The sequence below is a fragment of the Rhinolophus sinicus genome, linkage group LG06 (assembly GCF_036562045.2).
Source record: "Rhinolophus sinicus isolate RSC01 linkage group LG06, ASM3656204v1, whole genome shotgun sequence".
Lineage (NCBI taxonomy): Eukaryota > Metazoa > Chordata > Mammalia > Chiroptera > Rhinolophidae > Rhinolophus > Rhinolophus sinicus.
The window spans coordinates 48,374,415-48,385,927 of record NC_133756.1 but is presented as its reverse complement, the minus strand read 5'-3'; the positions used below and the strand labels follow the sequence as shown (position 1 = coordinate 48,385,927).

The 11,513-nt window shown below is 37.0% G+C and overlaps 1 pseudogene; it reads right to left on the bottom strand.

Moving 5' to 3' along the window:
* Window positions 1-4,756: 4,756 nt before the first annotated feature.
* On the bottom strand, window positions 4,757-5,887 carry LOC141572320 (developmental pluripotency-associated protein 3-like; annotated as a pseudogene).
* Between the last annotated feature and the right edge of the window lie 5,626 nt (window positions 5,888-11,513).

Here is an 11,513-nt window from a genome sequence, read left to right as displayed (position 1 = left end):
GCCCATTATCTCTCCTGCTACTGCAAAACAAAAGATTGTTATTTTCTCTCTTCTTCCTCCACATATTCATGCCTTTTAGATCTTCTTCCGCCTTCCCTGTTCAGTTTTCATTAATGTTTTGGAAGCTGAGCTTACATGTACCTCCTGTGTGTTCTCTTCCCTCTAACTGATGGCTGAACTTGGATGTGGTGGCCTCGCTTTGATGACAAGCCCTAGGAGAGGCACAGCGATTCCCTGGAAAGGATCTGGATCCCTGAGGGACCGTGAAGAGCAAAGCTACCCTGAAGGCCTGGACCATTTGCACTGAGACTCTTACATGAGAGAAAAAGAAAGCTCATTTTCTAAGCCACTGTCTGGTTTAACTTTACCTTAATGAACACGGCTTCTTTTCAAGAAAATCGAAAGGGTTGTATTTGATAAGCTTCTCGGTGCCAACTTATGTGAATCAAAGCCTAATTGTGCCACTTTAAAGGGTTATAGAGGCTTTGAAGCATAGCTGTGTTTATAGAGCATATCACTGGTCACAGCTGCAATGCATTAGCTACTCTATGGCCTACCGGATAAGACCTGGATGTGTTGGCTTCAGCCCTCATCAATTCAATTCCTGGCCCTGCTCTTTACCATCTGTGAACTTGGGTGAATTGCTTAAGCTGTTTGAGCCTCACTTATCTATAAAGTTCAGATACCACTAGAAACTCTTTTACAACTCGAGATAATACAGGATAAATTTTTGACTAATAATAAAGGCTCAAGGAATTGTTTTTATCATTGTTGCTCATGTTATTGTTATCATGGCTTTTATCAAGAATATAAACCATAACTACAGTACTCTTTGTGTAGACAAAGTTTATCCAAATTCTAATTATCTCCTTTTTGTCATCATGGTGAAGAATTAATGGACAAAAAGATCACAACAGTTTGAAATTACTGCAAAGAGTGAAGTGAATGGATGTGGTAGAGACAACTACTATTTGCCTCTGTGTGGTTCTCTTTCTTAGGAATACAGAAAGACTATGTTTACCAGCCCTTCTGCATTTGGGCAAGGCGTCACAACTACGTCTCATCAAGGGACAGTGAGTCAAAGTAATGTATCTCATCACATCTGGTGCAAGGTGTTTCACAGTGGATGTGCGTTCTTCCTGGTCTCTCTTCCCCTAAAGCCACTGGTTGAACTGGTAGCATCATACAATGATGGAGCCCCCCAGAAGCTGTAAAAGTAAAGATAACTACTTAAATATATATGGAGTGGAAAAAATAACACAAATTCAATAGAAAATGATAAAGTAGGAAAAATATTTCCAATGCATGTGAAAAATGAAGAGTAAGAGTTTTACTATAAGTTTTAAAGCTTTTACTAAAAAAGGTTTTTAAAAAAGTAACCTAATAGAAAATGGTTAAAGAATGTAGAAGGCAATTTATGTAAGAGAAAATCCAAGACGGCCACTAAATACAGAAAAATATGCCAAGATGCCTGCCTCATGAAGAGTTGGGGAATTGCAAATTAAAGTAACAACAAGATATCCCTTTACAGATATCAGGTTGGTGAAAATAAAAAAGAGAGGAAACAGCTATTGCTTTCAGGAATATGTGGAAGGGGGCACTCTCACACATTGCTAGCGGAAATGTAAATTGTTACACTATTTTGGAAAGCATAATTCAAATTAAAAACATACATACCCTCTTTCTAGCAATACTTCTAGCAATCTCACTCACAGGAAGAATTTCTCCAGTTAAATAAAAGCACCAGTATGAAAGAATATACGTACACGATGTTTATTGCATCCTTGTTTGCCAGTGGAAAAAAACCCTTAAAAATTAGACATTAGATAGAAAAATCGATTAAGTCATTGTTCATCCATACAATGGAAAAACTATTCAGTCATTAAAAAGAATGAGTTTAGAATTATACTAGTTTTTGTGGAGAAATCTTCATGACATAGTTTAGATGAGACAGATGAAATTTAGTATCTGTCACATATAAACACACACTCATACACACGTACACACACTACAACATGAATGTATCTGATTATATGAGCATGCGGAAAAAAAAGGACATATCCATACAATATTTTTATATTGATTCCCTGGGATGAAAAAAAACCAACCAAGCAATATTTTTTAAAAATGTTAAGTGCCACAATAAAAATAGCACATGTGTATCCATTTACATAAATTTGTATATAGATATATGAGATGCATAAAAGGATGAGCACCAAAATGTTAACAGTGGTTATCTCAGGCAGGATAATGAGATTTCAGGACATTATTACTTTTTTCCTTATATGGTTATATGTTGTTCATAGGTTTCTAAAACTGTATTACTTCTATAATCAGAAAAACATAAAACTGTTTTCATTATGGGGAAAATAAATTAATGAATGAAAATCGTCAACAAACTTCTAGTTAAATTAGATATTATTTTAGGAAGAAACTTGAAATGTTGCCATGGAAATATTTAAATAATATTGAATCATTTAAGTTAATTAAATTTGATTTAAAATAAAGATACGTAAGTAACTTAAAGATTCTTTTTTCCAGTTCTCTCCCATAGATGACAAAAATGTAGTAAAATCCTCAATTTTCATTTGACCTGAGTTTTTCTTATTGAGAGAGAAATTTTTCACTTTGATTCAAAGGAGCAGTATTTGTTAAAAGATCTATTTTCTTTTCACACTTTTAATGAAATTTTTAAATTTTCTTTCTTCAATGGCCCCACATCCTTATGTCCTGGTGGTTTCTTCCAGGACCTGCTCTTTAATGGTTTTATCCCCCCACCTTCTTCCTTAAATGTGATTCTACTTTGGTGATCAAATTAGTACAACAAACTTATTATTAGAGCACTTTGTCTCGCTATGGAGTCAACACAGAGAATTTATAGTATTTTCAGTTATTATCTTGTGAGTCCATTCATACGTACGAGTACATGTAACTTCTTTTAAATAGTTGAAAAACTGTTTAGAAAAGAAAAGCTAAATCATAATCCTGAAAGGAACTCTACCCCTTAACACTAAAAAGCGGTATAAAAGGGAAAGGACAGTTAGCAGTGAAAAGCACTATCAGAATAAACCCATGAGTGATTAGACACGGTGAGATAGGGCACTGTTTCAAACAGCTTAACTAGACACATACACCACATTTTTCTTTTTTCCAGCTCCCTTGGGCTTCTACATTCCAGCCATCTTACCATTGTCTACTCACTCCGTCTTTTTCTTTCTTCTTTGACTGAAACATCTTCACAGTTTTCTTGAGCATTATGTGCAGGTTCTTTGATTTTCTTTCAGAACGAGAGGGTTATTGATATCTAGTTTTAATAAACATGGTCTGTCTTTAGTGACCAGGGTTTTGAAAAGTAAAGAGTATAGACACTGGAACACTTTCTGGTCCCTCAGAGGGACATGTCAGTATGGATCCATGGATCAGTTCAGCGCTAGACAGGCTCCATGCCTCCTCTGGCAGGAAGCCCCACTTTAATATAGGTTGTGGGTAGGGCACTCCTTTGCTTCCTAGCCGAGACCCATTCTGCCTTCCTAAAGGCAAGAAAACTCATGCTAATGTCAAAAATGGGACCTGTAATACCTATCTAATTGGGAAGTTGTGAGATTTCAGTCATGTGTGTATGACATTTTCCAACCCGTTGCTGAAAGAGCAGCGGAAATCTAACGTTAGTCTTGTTTCTATGGCTGTCATGACTCATTTTGCTTCAGTGATGCAACAGGTAAACAAACAATGGTTGTTTATGATCAAGATAAGTTTGAGATTTGCATACGACTTAAAGAAGCAAAGAATTGTCCATCTCTCTTTCCTTAACAAAAATCTTATTCAAAGGGCTCTCTGTAATCACTGGATATCAACACTCTTTCAAATCAGAGAATCTGTTTTGATTCTTTGGAAATTTCCAGTTGCTCTCTGCAGTTTCCTTATTGACGACGGCTATCGGGCTTTCCAAGAGGGTCTTATCTGCAAGCTGCAGCAGTGACTGCACAAGCTGCCAAACAGGTTCAGTGGGATTACACAGCTGCCTAGGAGCTTGAGGCCTGGCGGGGTGAACTCCCTACTTTCTTCTTTCAAGGCCTGCAGGCTTTGACCTGTAAATAAGTGCCTAAACAGGGTCTAATCTGTCACACAAATATGCCTTAGCAAAAGTGGGACTGCCCCTTATTACCTGGCTTAGCAACAATTCTAAGACATATATTTAGAGATGTACTTGTATGAATTGCTATACTTGAAACTATGCCTGGTATTTCTATAAACCCCCCTTAAGAGATGATACAACGATTCAAATTTTATTTATAGCAGCCAATGGGAACAAGTCCCTTCCTATCACCGCAGCTCTCAACAGCAGCCCTAAAACAACAAACCAACACGTGCACTTGATGGATGCCCTTTCAGCTGAGCTCGTGTTCTGTTCTTGGGGACTGTGATTTACATATTTGAGATGATTTTTAGATGATTTAGAGATGGCTCTGCCTAACATAACTTATGATCTTAATGCTTCCATTAAAAAAGATTTCAATTTTTAGTGTTTTCTTGATAGCTCAGAGAACTGTTTTCAATTTGTAAAAAAAAAACAAAAAAAAACAAAAAAAACAAACAAACACAAAACTAAAACTGGAGTAGTCTTTGATATTCACGATTGGAAAATAAATCTCTAGCTAAGATTTGCTCTTTTATTTCTAAAACGGAGATAGATTGGGTAACAAATTCAAGTGTTATGAAAAATGTAAGTTATTATGAAAGCCATTGACAGATTATTTGGAGGGGAAAAGTAATTAGAAGAGAGATTAGGATTTCCATTCAACAAACAATATATATTTTTAATATCTCCAGCAGTTAGCCCTTCCTTTTTTTTTTATAGGTACTCAAATATGCCTCAAATTTTAGTAAGATCCCCTTTACACACATTTATTTGCTATGAAAAATTGAAACAGCACATCAAAAAAAAATTTGTTACAATTCAAAATTTTGAAAACCAGAGAATTTAGTTAATGCACCCTGCCTTAATTATGCTCTAGCCAAACCACCCAATGTTTTCTATTTTACATTCCTTCCACACAAGTTACTTGCTTCTAATTCTTGATGTTTGATTTCATTTTACTGACTTAAGGCTTCGGAAACACTCAGGCAATACTCAAGACCTATTAGTGCTTCTTTGGGTCAAATAAAAAAGTGGAACACAAGTATATTGAAGTCATTCAAATGCAAACTACATAGATTCCTTAGAAGTTGCTGGTATCAAAGCAGACATGAAGAGATGCAAGAAAGAAGACATCACAGAACTTACATCCTAGGTTATCAAAATATTGGTATATAGTCTATCCTAGCATACAGTAGCTTTCCCAAGCTGCTGCATAATGATCCCAAAATTACTAGGAAGAAATAAAACAGTACCAGAAAAAGGTTCATGGCTAAGTGGATTCCATGTCATAATTATTCTCCATGTTAATATTATCAGAAAGATCTCCATGTATAGGCAGTAATGACAGCTACATCTAAATCTTCTGAATCATGATTCAATCTCAATGTTCCTCTCCTGCAGGTCTTTTCAAAGCAGAGACAGGGTACGGGATCTAATAACTTGTAACATTCTTTGCATCCTTTCTTTCAGAGCAGTTGCCAATGTCCTTACTCCATGTCTCCTCCTGTAGAGTGTTCCTTGACCCAGACCCAGTCCGAGACCCTGTCAGTTCTTTCCTCTTTCCTGCTGTTGGGGTGAACATTCTGGTAGAAGGGAAGGGAATTTGGTGGGATTGAGCATTAAGTTACTAAGGTTCTTTGCTAGGGCTTCTGAGACAGCTTGAGAGCCAGCTGAATCTTCTTCACTGGGTATCTAAGGAGACTCCAGGGTGGAGGTTGGGCTCAGCTTCTTTGGTGAGTCCATTGGAAGTCAGCACTTCTATTAACGAAAGCCCTTATCAGGATAGCGTTCTTCTTCTGAAGTGGAGAGAATAACAACTGGGTCATTCTATATTGCAATCTCAGTTTATTTCTACGAATGATATAAACTATAAAAGCATTATCTTCCTTAATGTGCATTTTGTTGATTATTTATTAATGTGAATATTCTATAGGAAAAATAGAAATTATATTTACAAGTTATTTTTAAAATATTGAACATTGAATACGTATAGCAAGGTACCTTCTCCTTTAGAGATATACTTTAATAGAACTGGATTACCTGTGGTAGAAATAGTTAACGATTCAATGTCAAACAATGACTTATTTACCCCTCCTTTTTTTTTTTTTAAGACAGTCTTTTTGAAGATATTATTATTTAGAGGCTCTTATTCAAGCTGGAAGAACTTTTCAATTATTTGCTCCCATATTAGTTCTGTGATGGAGGTAGGTGGCAAGTATTGTCAGGTTTTCAGATTTAAAAAATTGACACAATTTTAATATTAAGTGAACAGCTTTGAAATTTATTTTGTAACAACCTGAACCAAAAGGTACCCTGCTGATTTATCCTACAACAAATAACTACAAGGTTCAGAAATGAGACCATAGTATTCGCATCACAGATTTCCTGCAGTGTTGTCGCTGTTCCAGAAATCCTTTTTTTCTCAGTCTCAGTCTGATTTATATTTCTATGTTAAGACCACTGCTTTTTGCTTCACTCCTATTCCATTTTTCATTCATTCATTCATTCATTCATTCATTCACTCACTTATTCCCCAACTATTGACCACATGCCATCTCCGAGAATAGAAAAAATATTTGAGCTGAAACTTGGAGAATAATTTGGGTTCTATTTGTGCTTGTTCCTTGCTCCTGTGGAGCTTACATCCTCATCAGGAAGGTAGACAGTAAACAAATAAAATATATCAATCAAAAAGATAATTACGGTTTGTGATATCTGTTATGACCAGAGAGCCTTTGTTGCAGTGACATTTGAGCTGAGACCTGAAGGATGAGCCAGAGCCAGCCATGTGTTCTCTGCAAAGAGGAATTCTTGTGCAATGTTCCTGAGCAGGAAATGGTTTGCAAGTCAGAGAAACAGAAAGGTGGCCAGTATGACTGGAGGGTGAGGGGGAGAGTGGTATGAGGTGAGGATGGAAAGGCTGGCAGAAGCCACATAGCGCAGGCCTTTATCACTTGAGGAAGAAAGTTTGGAATACATTCTATGAGCAATAAGACCCTGAAGGCTTAAGTCAGGTGAATGTGTAGGAGGGAGGTTTTCAGAGTCAAGGGTCACATGCAAAGATGTGGAGATACGAAAACGCGCTAAAACTGTTAAAATTCAGGAAAGAGCTCTACATTTAAAATCTTGTGTGGCAGTGGATATGATGATTAACTCAAACAGCTTTCTACACCAAAATTCTGTCACTAGTCAAAAATGAAATGACAGCCCCTTAAGTCTAAAGCTTTGTTTGGGGCATTGTACTATGCCAGTAGAACCAAACCCACATACATATATGGGTCGCCAGCACACATATATATATATATACATGTGTGTATATATATATATATATATATATATATATATATATATATATATATACACACACACACATATATATATCTTTTTTTTTCTAATTTAAAAAATTTTTCAGTTACAGTTGACATTCAATAGTATATTAATTTCAGGTGTGCAGCATATTGGTTAGACATTTATATAACTTACACAGTGATTTCCCCGGTAAGTCTAGTACCTACCTGACACTGTATATCGTTATTACCATATTATTGACTATATTCCCTATGCTTTACTTTACATCCCCATGACCAAACCTGTATTTCTGAAATCAATTCGTCATGCTCAGAGAATATATTAAATGAACCAAGTAAGCAGCTTTGGTCCATTGCTAGTCTTTCAAAGGACACAGAACAATATAATTCCTTTTCTTTTCTCTGGCCACAGATAATCAGACATCATTACTGACCTTTCGTATTTGTATTGGTGCAGAAATGTCTGTCTCTCTAAAGGGTGCAGGAGATAATTTTTGGTGAAAGTATCTATTTCTATGTGTCATAATGGTATTTCCAGGACAGAATTTTATATTTCTAGGATGTTTAAGTATTTGGAGAGAAATCCTTTGTTGTTTCTAAAAAAACTTTCATTAAATTATGAGTTCAATTTCAGCCTTTGCACTTACTGTGAATCTTCTTACTGATGGTGATGAATACCTGCTCCACATCGCCCCAAAAGGAGATTTCTGGTGGCCTCTTCAGTGATAACTCACCTTCCTAATTCCCCTTCCATTCTGTCTTGACCTGTAACTGACCTCATTCACACTTTTTCTTGGGTCCTTGAGCATACCGAGTGCCTTGTGTTTCTCCGAGAGCAGTTTTGGAATGTTTGCTCAGAGAACTAGTTTATAGTTTGGCTCATTCTTTTGTTAACATAATGCTAGGGAAGGAAATCTTTGCTTCCCTTCAGCTTTGACAGGTCTTGGCAGTAACTGCTACTTACTTCGTTGTGATTTCCATTTGGGGAAAAAGCCCTCACTTCTCTTTGCATACCCAGCCTTGCCTCAGACATTTCTCCTGATAGGATCTTAAACCTTTTCTCCCTCTTCCTTTTTACCCAACAGCTAACCCCACATTTCCAAGTACATTCTGTACTTTCCCACCGCTGTGCTTTTGCTCATGCTGTTCCATTAGCTAGCGGGGAGGCAGATTGGACTCTCAGCAGTTGGTAACCAACTCAGCCTTGCTGAGTGGACAACATCCGCTTCATTTTTCTAGATGTTTTCATTGAAGGAATGAAGAAGCAACAGAAATGGCATATGTCTAAGTAAATATAATAGACTATTCTTTTCCTCTTAAATTCTTCAAAATATATTTGATGGTTGAAAGCAAAAATTATAACATTTTCTGATGGGGTTTCAACATATGTAGATGTAAGAGATAAGACAATTATAAAAGGAGAGGGTAAGAGAATATATATATATATATATATATATATATATATATATATATATATTTCTACATTCCACTTGAAATGGTAAAATACTGATTTTAAGTGGACTGTGAAAATTATATCCCTAGAGAAACAAAACTATAAAAAAAAATCTATACAAAGAGTCAAAATCACCATAGATAATTTAGAATGGAATACTAAAGAGGGTTCAAGAACCTAAAAGAAGGGAGAAAAAGGAAAACAGAGGGAACACACAGAAAACAAGTAATAAAATGGTAAACCTAAATTCAAATATGGAAATCATTTAATTAAATGTAAATGGAATGAATAATCTTCCTTTTTAAAGAAACTCTGAAGTTTCTTTGTGGTATCATTTCTCTTCTGTCTGAAGAACTTAAAAAAAATTCTTTTTTAGAGCAAGTCTATTGGCAATGAATTATCTTAATTTTCCTTCACCTGGGAATATTTTTATTTCATCTTTATTCCTAAAGGATACCTAGGTACGTATATACATAACGTCTGAATTAACAGTTCTTTCTACATTTGAAAAACGTGTGCCACTTTTTTCTGATCTCCATGGCTCGATGAGAAATCTGCTGTCACTTGAATCATTGTGTGATGATAGGTGCATAATTTTTCCCTGGCTGCTTTTAAGAATTTTTCCTTTGTTGTTTTCAGCAGACTGACTATGATGTCTGGGCATGGATTTCTTTGGCTTTGTTTGGAGTTAGCTGAATTTCTTAATTCTCTGTGTTTATGTTTTTTGTCATTACATCTGCAAATATTTTTTCAGCACCACACTCTCCTCCCCTGGGAGTCTAATGATGTGACTCTTAGACCTTCTGTTATTAACTCACAGGCCCCTGAGGCTCTGTTCACTTTTCTAAAAATCTTTTTTCTCTGTTGCTCAACTTGGAAAATTCCTATTGATATATCTTCAAGTACACGATTCTTTCTCTGTCATCTCCAATCTTTTGAGCGTACCCAGTGAAGTTTTTTATGTTGACCGTTGTATTTTTCATTTCTAAAATTTCTGCTTGGTTCTATTTATTTGCTGAATCTTTCAATTTTTCCATCTGTTTTAAGAGTGTTTGTAATTGTTTAAGAATTTCTTTAATAGCTGTGTTAAAGTCTTTGTCAGATAATTCTAACATCTCTGTCACCATGGTATTGGCGTCTATTGATTTTCCCAGACAAGTTGAAATTTTCCTAGTTCTTTGTAACCTGAGTCATTTTGGATTGTATCCTGGACATATTGGATAGTATGACTCTGGGTCTTATTTAAATCCTATCGAGAATATCGATTTCTTTTTTTGATTGAACTGACTGGGTCAAGGCTGCAAGTTTCAACCCATTTTCTATGGGCTGTGGTTCAATGTCAGCTCAGGTCTTCAAGCCTTTGCAGCACTGTTCAGATTTGTCCCATATATGGGTTATTGGGTGGTCAGCTGGAACACGGGTGGTGGTGTATTTGTTAGTTCAGTTCTCAAAATCATTGGTGCTAGTCAGGATCAGATGCACATACACAGAACTCCAGGAGTTCATAAATAATCTGTCTTAGTCTGTTTGAGCTGCTATAACAAGAATACAATAGGCTGGGTGCCTTAAACAACAGTTTATTTCTCACAGTTCTGGAGACTGGGAACTGCAAGGTCAAGGCACTAGCAGACTTGGTGTCTGATGAGGGCCCACTGCCTGGTTCATAGATGGCTGTCTTCTTTCTGTGTATCCTTGCATGGTGGAAGGAAGGGGCGAGGGAGCTCTCTGGAGACTCTTTCATAGGGACACTAATCCCATTCATGAGGGATCCACTCTCATGACCTAATTATCACCCAAAGGCTCCACATCCTAATACCGTCACACTGGGGGTTATGTTTCAACACATGAATTTGGGGGAGACATAAACATCCAGTCAGTTCATGGCACAGTCTCTCAGGTTTTTTTCAGTTCCCTGGTGCTCAGCTTAGGCCACCAAGCTGAGATGTTAGTTACCTCTCTCTGCTGCATACTTCTGTGATTGTGCTTGTCTCCAAGGCCAAGCAGCAGAAGGATGAAAAAAGAGGAAAAAGGCAATTGGGAGGAGGGGTTGTCCCGCCCTCTTGGGCGCATAGCTCCGCTATTCAGAGAAAGGTTTTCCTCCCTTAGAGTGTTAGCTCCACCATCACCACTGCAGGACTCTGCACTTTCTATGAGCATTAAGAGTTCCCGTCTCTTGAGAGAGGGCTTCTCCTGGAGCTCTCTCTTTTGGGGGTCCCAGTGGCCACTTCCAGGTGTGAGGCTGCACTGCATTCAAATCAAGGGATCCTGGGGAGAAAACAAGGTAAACTCACCACCAGTTTGGTGGTGCTTTGAATTCTGGTCTTCCCCAATCTACCTGCTACTATTTACTTTCCAGAATCCTCGAATAGGTGCTGCATGCATTCTGTCCATGTTTTACAATGAAGACATAGAGTGTGCATTTTATCCAAAAAGCTTGTTTGTCTTTTGGCTTTGCAGATGTTTTACTGTATTTGTCATGACTGCAATCTAGGAGGAACTACCTGGACCTGTGTACGTTCAGTTTTCGTTAATAACTTCTGAGCAAGAATTCTCTTGCTTCTCCCTGCCTATAGTACGCGACCAAATATAACTGTGATTCACTTATTAAATATGC